The 14,316-nt window shown below is 40.9% G+C and overlaps 1 protein-coding gene across 3 annotated transcripts in view; it reads right to left on the bottom strand.

Moving 5' to 3' along the window:
• TENM2 (teneurin transmembrane protein 2) overlaps positions 1 to 14,316 on the bottom strand; it is a 2,186,131-nt gene that overhangs the window by 1,774,641 nt on the left and 397,174 nt on the right. The window lies entirely within an intron of this gene.

Below are 14,316 nucleotides of genomic sequence, written 5' to 3'. Positions count from 1 at the left end.
TTACCTGCAGGTGTTTGCAGCCTTTATTTTACATAGAATATTATCCAAGTATAAGTTAAGCACTGAGTAAATTAAAGAGAACACATAATTTGCCTTAAAATAAATTACTTTCACAGATTTTTCTCATGTTTATAATATACTTGCCGACAATCAGCTCCAGCCTTCCGGGAGGGAGCTGATTGTCGGCTAACAGTGGGGGGGTGGGGGCGGTCATTGGGGGTGGAGCTGGGGGCGGGCCAGCCAGTTGGTGGTGCATTGCGTTATTTTCGGCAGTGTGAAGCAGGGGGCGGGGCCGCGATGACGCGATTCAGTGCGAATCGCGTCACCGGCTCCCCCGCTGTTGGGGTTTCTAATCTTTTCAGGGGGGAGGACGGGAGGGTTGGAGGCTTCCGGGAGGCTTGCCTGCCTTTCCGGGGGGCCGGGAGCGGCACCCGAAAATCGGGAGGCTCCCAGGAAAATCGGGAGGGTAGGCAAGCCTGGTTTATAAGACATATTACTTAAATAAGCCTCATTACATTTGATAAATATTATGAGTGTGCACTTAAGACCCGGGATGTAGTCAGGAAGCCGATGGTCAAAGTTTCAGAACTACTGCTGTTGTAGGGTGTGCAAACTCCAGGCCTCATAGCTGCTGCATTCTCGGCAGCAGTGGTAATTTTGCCACTTATCTAGTGTCACCGTCATGGGGTACTAGATCCTCTGGATAAGGGGGCAAGCATTTTGGAAATCCTTTTCTACAAATTCTGCATTTGGACTTGAATAGGCATCTGTAACAGCAGTGCAGGTATATAGCTTACACATGGTACATTCTAAATATACATAAAACATATTAGATCCTTAGCATAGCAACGATTGGGGTGCCAAGAAAGAGCATTATAAAGTAGCCCTGCGCATCCTTAGAGGCCTAGTGGGACCCAAACCCATCTGCCTAACCATGACTTCACCTCAGTCAATCATGCTGCGGCTTAGGGGGGACATGAGCGTTCATCCAGGACCCGTTCTGCACAAGCGCTGTCCCCCAACAATCGGAGATGTATGCAAATCATCAGGTTTGTATACTGTACATCTCTGAATTAGGCCCCTAATCACAAAGCCACAGCAGTATCACTCCACAAGTGTAAACAATATATCACTCACAGAGACACTACTCAAAGAAAAAAAGCACATCACTGCCTCACTGACAGAAATACAAACATCTGATAGAAAAAATAAAGAAAAATGGCAAAATTGTCACATACCTCAAAGGACCTGCCAACAACTGTCACAATAGGGGTCAGTTTATAACATAGCCATACCACTCTTGGGTGTGATGTCACACTCTGATATACGCACGCCCTGGGTGATTGAACGCATTCGTCAACATCAAGGCATGCATATATCAGAGCGTGCCTGTACACCCAAGAGTGGCATATCTGTTACATATATCACAGGTGTACAATTTTGTTATTATGTAGATATTTATTATTTTTTCTCTATTTCTGTGTCTAAGCATGCAGGCATGGGTACATCTCTGTGAACGGTATTTGAAACACGAGACATACAGTATCTATTTTTGTTTCCAATCACATGAAATGTTGTGAAGTACGAAAAATGTTAATTATTCAGTAGGGGATACATTAAATGCAAATTGGAAAATAGATATTTAAAAAAACAAAAAAAAATCAGTGACACAAGAAACAAATAATACAAGTTTCTGCTTTCATGTAAAAATAAGTGTGTAAATAATAATTAAATCCATCATAAATTACATTGTAAGATAGTATTTGTGAACACGCTCTCTCATACCATTTACCCACAGAGGGCCTGATTCAGAGCCGGACGCTCTGACCAGAGCGCTCGCTCTGAATCAGGGCCCTCCTCCATTAATATGGAGCGTCCTCCTGGACGCTCGTATAGCTGTGGGTGACCACCCACAGCATATGCGAGCGTCCAAAAAGATGGTCGCGATGGTCTTGACCATCGCGACCATCGGACTTGCGACGGAAACCCTGCGGTAGGGTTTCCCAGCCACAAGCCCTGGAGTGATTTTGGCTCTATCAGAGCCAAAATCACTCCCACTGACATCACTAGTGATGTCAGTGGGGCCGGCTTCAGACGATAGGCGTTCCCATGGGAACGCCTCCGTCTGGCAGGCACGCCCCCAGCACGCCCACCAAAGGGGGCGTGCTGTCAGTCACCATCGACAGCACGCCCCCTTTGGTGTGAGACCCGGAGCGACAGCTTGGCTGTTGCAGTCCGGGCCTCGCGCATGCGCACGACGGATCTCCCTCCGTCGTGCGCATGCGCAGTGGGGAACATCGACCCACTTGCGAGCGTACTGCCGCTTGCGAGTGGGTCTGAATGACCCACATAGTCCTTTCGTCATGCATACCTGGAGTAATATATACAGTGCATGATTCAGATGTGGATGCAGGGTTGATGCCAAACGCAAGCAGCCAATGTCTTAGGTCAGCGCATGCGTCCGACTCGCACTGAGCATACGTCCTGATGGTTACTTCCGGGAAACGCAGAATGAATTTGGACACAGTGGGCCTAATTCAGAGCCGGACGCTCTGACCAGAGCGCTCGCTCTGAATCAGGGCCCTCCTACATGAAAATGGAGCGGCCTCTTGGACGCTCGCATAGCTGTGGGTGACCACCCACAGCTATAGCGAGCGTCCATGATGATGACGATCACGACCATCGGGCTTGCGACGGAGACCCTGCGGTAGTGTCTCGCTGCGGTAGTGTCTCGCTGGCTCTGAGCCAAAATCACTCCCACCGACATCATTACTGATGTCAGTGTGGATGGCTTCAGACGGTAGGCGTTCCCATGGGAACGCCTCCGTCTGGCAACCACGCCCCCGGCACGCCCACCAAAGGGGGCATGCTGTCAATCAACATCGACAGCACGCCCCCTTTGGTGCGAGACCAAGAGCGATGGCTATCCCGTCGCTAGCCGGGTCTCGTGCATGCGCATAATGGAGCTCCCTCCGTCGTGTGCATGCGCAGTAGGGCACCATCGACCCGCTTGCGAGCGTCCTGCGCTCGCGAGCGGGTCTGAATGACCCCCAGAGAGTAACAGTTTCAGATTGCATTTCTGAGAGGTAACGGGGTGAGTAGCCAGCAGAGAGCGTGTTGTGGGAGTGCCGAGACCTGAACATGCAAGGGCAAGCAGCTTTGCAGTTCCATCCTTTGTGATCCCAGCACTGCGACCGAAGTGCACAGTGCCGCAGCTGAGTAATCCTCAGCTTACACAGGCTGGTCGACTTGCGAGGCTAAGAAACTGCATCCGAGGCCTTGTCACTCCTGGAAAATAGGGCCGACACGCCCTTGTTTCCAGGAATACCAGCCAACGCCGCACCGCCCCTTAAATGCCTCAATCAGGAAGAGGTGTAGCAGGACCCGTTCTGCACATTCGCAGAATGGATCCTACGCTCAGCATTGCACATAACTGCACTTACATGTAATGCTAAATCAGCCCCTGAGACCACAAAATGTTTTCATTAAAAACGCTAGCAGTGTCGGACTGGGGCATGAAGAGCCCACCGGGAAAATGCAGCGGGGATTTCCCTGGTACTCCTGTGAGCCAGTTTGACCCTGGATACTAGTGATCAATGTAAATGCAAAACGTATAAACCATTTATATTGTTGGTGCAGGGGCCATGGATTGCATATAACAATGATCTTTGGAAAAAGATGTTGTGTAGACTGCATACAGTATGGACACCAAGATCCCATCAGCTGGTAATGTATACCTAGATTTCCATACAATGGGGTAGTTGTACTAAGCCTTGGAGAGAGATAAAGTACCAACCAATCATTTCCTGTCATTTTTCAAATTGAACCTGTAAAATGAGAGTTAGGAGCTGATTGATTGGTACATTATCCCTCTCCAAGGCTTGATACATGTACCACATTGTCACATACTTCATTACCTGTCACATACATGACTGACATAATTTTATCACAATATGTTATGACAAAGTTTAGTTACCTACCTGTAAATAAAACCACAAGACATTTGGAATGTATGATTAACAGAACTTTAGAGAAGAAATACTGCATGTCTGATGTGTCTTCTATTTTTTTGTCACATACATGATCATGCAAAAAAAGATACATGATCATATGTTGCAAACATACTGTATCATATTTTCTCTGCTGATATGTATTGTAGTAGCCTTCTATTGTATTTTATAAAGTACAGTTTGGTCTCAGTTTCTACAGTGATGACCTAGATTACTTGAATTATATATGTATGTAAACAAAGTATGTTTGTCACATACATGATTGTGGAATGGCCCACATACAGACTGGTGAGGATAGTTTCACCAAGTTCAAATGATTAGGAGTACTAAGATTGAAATTTTCTGTCTGAAATAGATATTAGTCCCTAAAGAATCTGCCATTGATGTGGCCTTAGGAAAACCGCTAGATGGATGACACCAGTAATACAGGACAGCTCCATCTCACATATGCACTGGAAGTGGGAGGGTTAAAAGTGGACTCTTATGAAAAGTAATTTTTCAAGTTAGAAGCCTAAGATTTTTCCAGTACTAAGAGGGAGTGGTGGCGATCGGTAATAGCAGACTGCGCAGCACCTGGCATACTATGTGACACTTCATACAAATTGAAATGTTGGAATAATCTCTGGATTATCTGTATGTGCGACTGAAAACGCCTTTTTAGCAACCATTTTCCCTTGCTCTACGTAAGTGATGCTCTATATGTAATCTGTAAAACCATCATTTTGTCAGGACAAGCTGCTTATAATAGAAGATTTCCAGGTCTAAGTGTTTCCTTTCACTGACTGTTAAGAAATTCACTTAAAATTGTTTTAATAATAATAATGACAATGGTGAAACACAAATGGGATGATGCCTTTTACTGAGTTCATACAGATAGACTGATGGACGATTTGAGTGCAATACATTGTTTTTCAAACAAAATCCTAAACTCTAAACTTTGTATTTCACTAGACCTATTTTTTCTTAGTCAAAATATTTCACTGTTAAAAATATACTGTGTACAAGAGTAATTTGAGTGGATATAATTGAAGGGGCTACTGTATGTTTCATGCTGACCCACATAATCGCTCTTTCTGTTGACAGTATTCTACTATGTATAAGTTTTGTTATGGGTATTATTGAGAAATAGTTACCACAAAGCTAAAACAGATAAAAGGGTATATAAATGGACAGTATTGTTCTACTATAAAAAGGTTACACAAGTTAACAAATAAAAATGCAGGGTACAGCTGTATAAAAAAAATAAAGATATAAAAAAAAGAGAAAAGAACATGTTTACTTCCCAAATATCAACTTATATAAAAGTACAGCTTAATGTCAATGCTGAGCTGTTCAACACCTTTGGATATTATAGACAAGACTTTTGCTGTGCAGCTGTCTGCCGAGGTGACAATAGCCACGTCTCATGTATTGAATGGACATCATTAGAAGAGGCACAGCATGGAAAGGTTAGTTGTGATTCATCCGAACTCTAGAAATGTCAATGCAAGTGGGTTTGGTGGATAAAGACATAGAATGTATTCTTATTGCTTTATGTTAATGAGGGTAAACAAATATAAATAACTAAATAAATAAAGGCTTTTTGAATGGAGAATTGTTTTATAATAAACAATTGTTTGCATAGCTATGAAGAATAAGGGCTTTTGTTAAGTTATTTGTCAGAATGGCTGAAAAAAAAAGAAACCAAAAACATAACACAAAACAAAAAACAAAGATGGGTCCCAGGGGAGAGATCAGACATAGAGCACGATGGTGACCTGCTAACATACATATGGGCATGTTTATTCATATTTTTTTTTTAAATACGAGTATTGTGAAAACAGGTGTTTTCACACTATTTGCACATTATTTTATTATCACCTAAATGTACTAAAAGCCAATTGTAGGAGAATTCACTAAATTCACCTCCAAGCCCTACTTATCACATTTTTAGTAAGCATATCGCATTTCCCATAATTGTAACGGGAAATGCGATCTGCTCAGATTTACTAAAATTTAATTGAGAAAAATAACGGTGAAGCCTTGTGATAATAATGTCACCTGGAGATGGCATTATTAGGGCTTTTTCCTTATTTCACCGACTTCTGCTCTGCTTTGACAGACAGATCAGAGTCTGGATCCAGTCACCGGTCCCCTGGGTTTTTAATATACATATTTTATATAGCTTTTTAAATTGTATACAAAAAAATAATTGCTCAAGACTCATCTAACTATAAGGATCAGTAAGTAGGAGTACGTACATACTGTAAGTCATAAAAAGAACAGCATCAACTGGAAATCACCCTCCAACCCCTCCCCCTCATTGGCTCGCAGCTGCAACATCTCCCCACAAAGTGAGTAAAGAGCACAGCAAAAAATTTACTTTTAAAGCACAATAGTGGCAGGCAGGCGTTGGGCCCCCTAGAGGCACCAGGTCATAGACGCCCACTTGTACCGCCTTGTCGGTAACCCGGATCTAATGGGTATTATGGCATATGGGAGAAATTAAGTAAATGTTTGGTCTGATACACACAGTACTTTTTTCCCATGTAAGTAAGATAACATTTTGCCAAACTGTAAAAACTATGCCCTTTTACCAAACTGTGCAAACTAGGTATTCATTTTTATGTAGCAATAACTACTGTTTTTTTCAATATACTATGCATGTCAAATATGTATTTTTCATTGCTGTAAGTATATAGTTTTTGCTGTAACTGCATGCTAATTTGACACATTAACAGTGTGGCGTGCAGCTTGTTTAGACAGTGTAAAACATTTTTTAATTGACAGGTCTGCATTCTGTTGCAAGTGTACATAATATACACCCATTTTACTGAAGACAAGTAATGGAACAGGCACAGATAATTACTTTCAGCACAGAACAAGGGAAATATATTGTAGAGTTGTCTACAGGTAAGTACATACATAATAGTTATTGATAATAAACAAAACATGCTTGATGTTTGGTCAGGTATATTTGCATACCCGTCTATTTATTTTTGAAAGGATAAAGTATTGAGAAATCTAAAACTGTACCATTTTAAAACATATATATATTTATGTGTATATATATATATATATATATAGAGAGAGAGAGAGAGAAACAAAAAATAAGCTTATCTTGCGCTAAAACAACAAATGCTGCACCTCACACTAGATTACCTATTAGCAAGAATCAAAACAGAATCATACAAAAAAAATACACATAGAGGGCGCAATGAGTAAAAATAAACCCTAAAAGGGTCAATCCTGAAGGAAACCTTATCGATCAGTGCAATTAAGCCAATGTTCATAACAAGTAAAAATAAGACCAATTTCCTTATGGAACTCCTGTGGCGAACTTGATATGATATTCTTCTCTCTGGAATCTTTATTCGCTTTGATGTCAATGCTGTATTATTCAAACAGTTCTAAAAAAGACCCTCTCACCAAAGAAAACAGCAAAAAAAGCCCCAAAGGAAATCATTAGATATATTTCCTTTGAAATTTTTATTAAAAACACAAGTACTAATTAGCACATAATTTATACATAATACAACTGCCTACATCAATTGATTGAACATTCCATTGTCACAAATTAGGGGCAAGCTGACTGTATCCTGTTGTCCACCCTTCAGGGTATAAGAATTACTCAGCAGGTGCCTCCCTGTCGACACATGGATTCTCTACCCAAAAATTAAAAAAAAAACGCATTTCGTCCATGCTGACTTCATCAGGGGTACAAATTCTTAAAATAGAAATGCATATGAATAAAAATAATAATAATGGGTGAATACAAAAAGGCTTAAGTGAGGGGTCAACACATATAGTGCAATATTACCAATAGAATGGTACATACCCAAATTATAATGTAATAGATCCAAACAAGTTAAAGGGTAATAAAATCGATTAGGACTTAAAAAGTCACAAAAATACTTCACCTAAGTTACCTTATAATACCTTGATAATATTCCTTGATATTATACAATGTTATACAAAAAATAATATTATACACAACTTGTGCAAACAATGCTTAAAGCATACATAGTCTATTAATACAGAATTCAAATTTGATATAATTAATAATTTAAATGATTACTAACAATACATTTTAACTAATATATTCATTCTGAAACCACATCCAAATATTATGGTGTGAAACCTATCCCAATGGGTTCATTCAATAGTAACAGTGATCATGGTAAAAGACCATTAACAAGAAATATAGTAAAAGATTCCAAAGTACTATCAATCACCAGCATTCAGGACTGTGGCCTGTTCCCAGTGTAAAGCTAGAATGAAGGATCTGTCCCTTGATCCCTTCTCATACCCATCCAGCCAAGACATCACTTCCTCTACTAGATTTTAACTATACTGTTTGCAACTTACTTTCAGGGTATCTTTATTATGTAAACCTTACAAGATAAATGTGTTCAATTGCCAATAGTTTTATCATTATAATTATATACATGTGGCTTCATTCTTAACAGTCTAGAACACCTTAATTAGGACAAATACGCTGAATTACCCAGCGATCAGTGGGAATAATACCTTCGGTGTATTTCACCTTCCATTTCCTTGCATCCAAACCAAACTCCTGTTATCTGGAGAGCACTCAATAATGTTAATATAATTTCCGGTACTTCCGCCTTTCCACCGCCTTGCCATTCACGTCACCACCAGGACACCCATCCATTTTCAAATGTGGGCATCAGTGTGGTAAATGTACATCGGACATGCAGACATTGCCACGCTGGACCACTGTCGGGCGTGTATACGTCAGCATGCCGTACTCACAATGGTAACTGATTATCAAGCTGGAGCAAATAAACCACTTCCTATTTGCGTTCCACACCTGACAATTGTGGAAAAGCCAGTTATTCAGGTGGACCGCATTGGACCACTTTCTATTTTCGTTCCATACCTGACAAATGTGGGTCAGTTGTTAGTGATACTTACTGAACCCGAGTGGCTACAAACATATAACGGGGAAATAACTATATAAATTAGTTATACCCAGTAGTCACTACATGTCCACATATTTTAAGGGATACTGAACGGTTATTTGAATAACCTAGGATGCACTATCTTAACAGAACCTTATAATTTAGCATTAGGTCATGTATCCAATTACACTAAATAAAATTGCCCATAGGGGAACTGTAACTCATTATCCACCATGCGGAATCTCTTAAGATATCTTCTTGTTTCACACAAAAAACAGATAATACACTACTAATAAGTTATCAAATACAAAATAAAAAAAAATGGACCCTATTTGCTCACTATTCTTTACAGTTAAACCTTTCTTGATGGCTTGACCATTCTGTGGCGTTCCTCTACCTTGATAAAGGTCCCACATGGGAACAAAACATTGGACACAGCCTGAATATTATGACTGGTGAGTACCCTCCACCATGGCAGAGTTTCATGCCACAGCTCCATTTGCATGAAACTCTGCCATGTCAATTGAACCGCACTTCCGCCCTCACTCAACGTCACGTCCAGCCCTGGTCAGGACTGGAGGAACAGTGGCCACAGATGGTCAGGGGCCGCACGGAGGAGGGGGAGGTGTAACTTAACTTAACTTTAACTTAAAGACTGCACATTACACCTTCTCCTTGCAGTGCAGGGGCTGTGTAGCGGATTTCTGTAAAGCACAGCCCCTGACTGTCCGCGGTCGCCCCGATGCTTTTCAAATGTTGGGGGGGGGGAGCTGCCCCCTTGCCTTTGCCGTTCCGATGCCTATGTGTATATATATATATATATATATATAAATATATATATATATAAAATTATATATATATATATATATATAGAAGGTGCTATTTTTCAGCAGGAACTTAGTTCCTGTACCTTTCATTGACTAACTGACTATGACTTAATGTCCTGGGCCAAATTGTATTTTCCTTATGTGAAGTTTTATTTTAAAGACCCTTTTGAGTGCCTTCTTTTCTAAATAGGTTAAAAATGTTGAACAAATTACTGTTGAATGTTAGCGCTCCCTATGTGACCTTGTGGTGAAAAAATCCTGCGGTCAAAGTAGAGAAGAATGTACAAATACTACAGGAATTGAATAAACTAAAAATTGGCTACGCTTTCAAACACTGTCAGTTCTATTTACACAAACTGTTTTTATTGAAAAGAAAATCAAACACATTTAGATATATCAGAATGAAAAAAGCGTATAGATTCAAAGAATTGACAATTGAAAATTCCATTTTAAATAATACAATCAAATTTCTCATATAATATCAATAAATTGCATTGCAAGTATTACAATAAAATAAACTAAACAGTAGACAATAGTAATAAAATAGACAACCAATAAACAATATAAGGGGAAAGTTCAGGGGGTGGGAGGTCAGAGGGGAAGGAGGAAGCTAGCGGGGAATGGAGGGAGGGGGTGATCCGTGGGGACAAAATACATAATCTCAAATAGATTATATCAAAATCAAGAAGAGACAGATACGGGTACTGGGTTGGAGCCATTAAACATGGAATATTGTGTAGATCTCTTGAATAACAGCCAAGGGGACCATAAAGCAGTAAAGTCGGTGGGACTACCTTTAGAGAAGGATATGATATCCTCCTTATCCATGTAATAATCGATCCTCTTGAACCAATCTTTAATGGAGGGAAGAGAGGTGGACTTCCATAACACAGGGATTACCGCTTTAGCTGCATTGTTTAAGTGCCTCAGCAATGAATTCTTGTATGAAGCCGAATGAGAAGAGGTTATGTTTAAAAAGCCAGGATCTCTAGGGACCTCTCCCCCAAGAATTATCTTGGAACATTCAAATACATTCAACCAAAAATTAGCCAGGGAGGGGCAATCCCACCATATGTGGAGAAGGCTACCTGGTGCAGAATTACATCTCCAGCAGACTTTTGGAACCTGCGGATACATTTTATTTAAAAGTACTGGATATCTATACCAGCGTGTTAAAACTTTGTAGAGGGTTTCAAGAGTAGCTATACAGGAAGAACTGGCAAAGGTGTTAGCAAAAACAATCTCCCAATCAATATCCTGTACTGTATCCTGAAGTTCCTTCTCCCAAACCCCAGTGCATTGAGGGGGAAGTTTATACAGATTTCCAATAATTAGTGAATATAATTTGGATATAGCATGGGGTGGAGCCTGAGAGGAAGAACACAAAGACTCAAATAAGGTAAGTATCCTGGTGAGGTCAGGGAGCTTGCAAGAAGTGGTGATAAAGTGTCGTATTTGGAGGTATTTCCAAAATTCGGATTTAGGGAGGTGCCAGGATTCCTGGAGTTCTGTAAATGGACGCACCCCCGACGAACAAACCATCTGACCCAGTCGAAAGTGACCATCGCTCATCCAGTTTTTGAAGGGCAGTATTGAGAGCCCAGGAAGGAAATCCGGACTCCCAAGGAAGGAAGTGAGAGGGGAAATATTAGATGAAATGTGGGGGAGACTTCACAATTTCCGCCAAGTGCGTAGTGTAGGTGTTATAGTGGGATGTCGAACAGTTGGCAGTTTGGGAAGCCATGGAGCAATTTCTATGGGTTGAGCCAGGCTGTTCTCCTCCAACATGATCCACTGTTTGAAACCCTTCGCTCGAGTCCATTCAAGAACACGATTAAGCATTATGGCCTGATAATAGCTAGTAATGTGGGGAAGTTGCAGACCTCCGTCTTGTTTATGGCGGTAAAGGATAGCATGTGTAAAGCGTGGTGTAGAGGTGTTCTAGATGAACCTACGAATAAGGCGTCCATCTCCGCAAACCACGTCGGGGGTATGTGAATTGGGAGGGTTTGCATTAAATATAGAATTTTTGGCAAGGAATTCATTTTGATCACGTTAATCCTGACAATCCAGGATAAACGAGTGGTACGCCATTTGGCTAAGTCAGTGCGGATAGTTTGTAATAACGGTAAAAAAATTATTCGAGAACAGTTGGGATAGATCTTTAGTCAGAAAGACTCCGAGATATTTAAGTCTGGTGGGGTGCCAGGTAAAGGAGAAGGATTGTTTCAAAGAATTTACCAAAGAAGGAGGGGCGGTCAAACTCATAGCTACAGATTTAGAATAGTTTATTTAAAAATTTGAAAACATGCCAAATTTTTGGAATTCTGAAACAAGATTCGGAAGAGAGGTAGTCAGGTTAGAGAGCACTGCAAGAAGGTCATCAGCAAAGAGCGCTAGCTTATATTCCTTGCTACCTATACGGATACCAGAAATTTTCACATTACTACGTATTGCTCTAGCTAGAGCCTCCATACATAGGACGAATAACAAAGGAGAGAGAGGGCACCCCTGCCTCTTACTGTTTGATATAGAAAATGGGTCAGAAAGGGATCCATTTATCCTAATTCTTGCTGTGGGACTAGTATTTAATGCCAAAATTCTATGCAGACATGTAGGCCCTAATCCCAAATGACGTAAAAGACCTGACATAAACTCCCAGTCAACCCTGTCGTAAGCCTTCTCTGTGTCAGTTGATAAAATAATAGTCTGGGCAGATGAGAGAGAGGCTTGGTGTATTAAATTGATAACTTTTGTTGTATTGTCTCTGGCCTCGTGACCTAAGACAAAACCAACCTGGTCATCATTTAGCAATTTAGGTAAAAATGTTTTCAACCGGTTGGCTAGGAGCTTAGCAAAAATCTTCATGTCAATGTTTAGGAGTGAAATAGGCCTATAACTAGGACACAAGGTGGGGTCTTTACCCTCCTTAGGTAAAACAGTTATGTGTGCCTCCAATAATTGTTTGGAGAAACCCCTGCTATCAGAGATTGAATTAAAGGCGTGAGTCATAAGGGGTGCCAATCTATCTTTGAAAGCCTTATAGTAGGCTGTAGAAAATCCGTCTGGTCCAGGGCTCTCACCAGCTGGAGAGGAGGAGATTGCCTGATCCACCTCTTCAACAGAGAAAGGTGCCTCAAGAGAATCAACCTCGTCTGGTGAGAGCTGAGGATAGTCAAGCGATTTTAAATAAGATGAAATTGCCTCTCGATGGGCAACAATGTCCGAGTCTTGACTCAGGTTCTTAAGGTTGTAGAGTTCAGCATAGTAAGACCGGAAAGATTCAGCAATTCATTTAGTTTCATTATGGGTCTGACCATGTTCATCTTTTATAGCTTGAATAAATGTAATAGCACGCTGTTCGCGCAGCGCCCTGGCAAGCATCTTACCTGGTCTATTTCCCCATTGGTAGAAACGACTACGGCATTTACGGTAGGACAGTTTAATGTTATCCATGGAGAGTTTATGGAGAGCAGCTCTAGCTTCCTCCAATTTAGAATAGTAGTGTGTTTATAAGGAAGCCTTGGGAGTAGTTTCCAAGGATTTGATCACAGCCAAAAGGGCGTCTCTTTGCTTCGTTTTCTGTTTTTTTAAATAGGAGCCTAATTGAATGCAAGTGCTCCGGAGTACACATTTATGTGCCTCCCACACCGTGATCTTGGAAATGTCATCTTGGTCATTTTGTGCAATATAAGAGTCTATAGAAGACTCAATTTGGGATTTGTAATAGGCATCTTGCAAAAGAAGATCATTAAAATGCCATGACCAAGGATTGAGTGAGTGTTGTGGAAGGGAAAGGGTAAGAAAAACTGGAGCATGGTCAGACCATGTGATAGATCCTATGGAAGTGTTTGATATGAGATGTAGGTGTCGGTGACTTAAGAAAAGATAATCGATTCTTGAGTAGGTGTGGTGAGGGCGAGAGAAGAAGGTAAAGTCAGACACAGCTGGATGAGCGATCCGCCAGGAATCAACTAGCTGATGATCGTGAAGGGTGCGTCTCATCCGCCTAAACTCCTTCCCTGGTCTATGAGTTTTTTTATTGGAAGTGTCACAGAAAGGGTCAAGGGTCCCATTTAAATCACCTCCCATAACCGTAATTCCCTCCAGCAAGGTCTCAGCTTTGTCTAAAACAGCAGCAATAAAAGAGGGTTGACCAAAATTAGGTGTGTAAACATTTGAAAAGGAGAAACGCTGATGGTATAGAGTACAGTTAACCAAAATACCTCTACCTTCAACCAGATTATGTATGGAAATATCAGATATCGGTAAGTGGCGAGCAAACACAACTGCAACACCTAAAGTCTTACTTACTGAATTATCACTAGAAAATATTTGAGGATAATAGAAATTTTTTAAAGGGGGGCATGCCCTTTCTTGAAATGTGTTTCTTGTATAAGTGCTATATCTTCTTTATCAGCTCGAAAAGACCTTAGCATTTGGGATCTCTTTTCAGGAACATACAATCCTTTGGCATTAATGGTAACAATCTGCAACACAGGTTTACGACTAGACATAAATTAATAATGTAAAGATAGCGTAGCAATCCGCACCTCTTGATATAGTGTTAGTTAC

The sequence above is a fragment of the Taudactylus pleione genome, unplaced genomic scaffold (assembly GCF_031769625.1).
Source record: "Taudactylus pleione unplaced genomic scaffold, aTauple2 ptg000637l, whole genome shotgun sequence".
Classification (NCBI taxonomy): Eukaryota; Metazoa; Chordata; class Amphibia; order Anura; family Myobatrachidae; genus Taudactylus; species Taudactylus pleione.
This window is presented reverse-complemented; position numbering and strand designations above follow the sequence as displayed.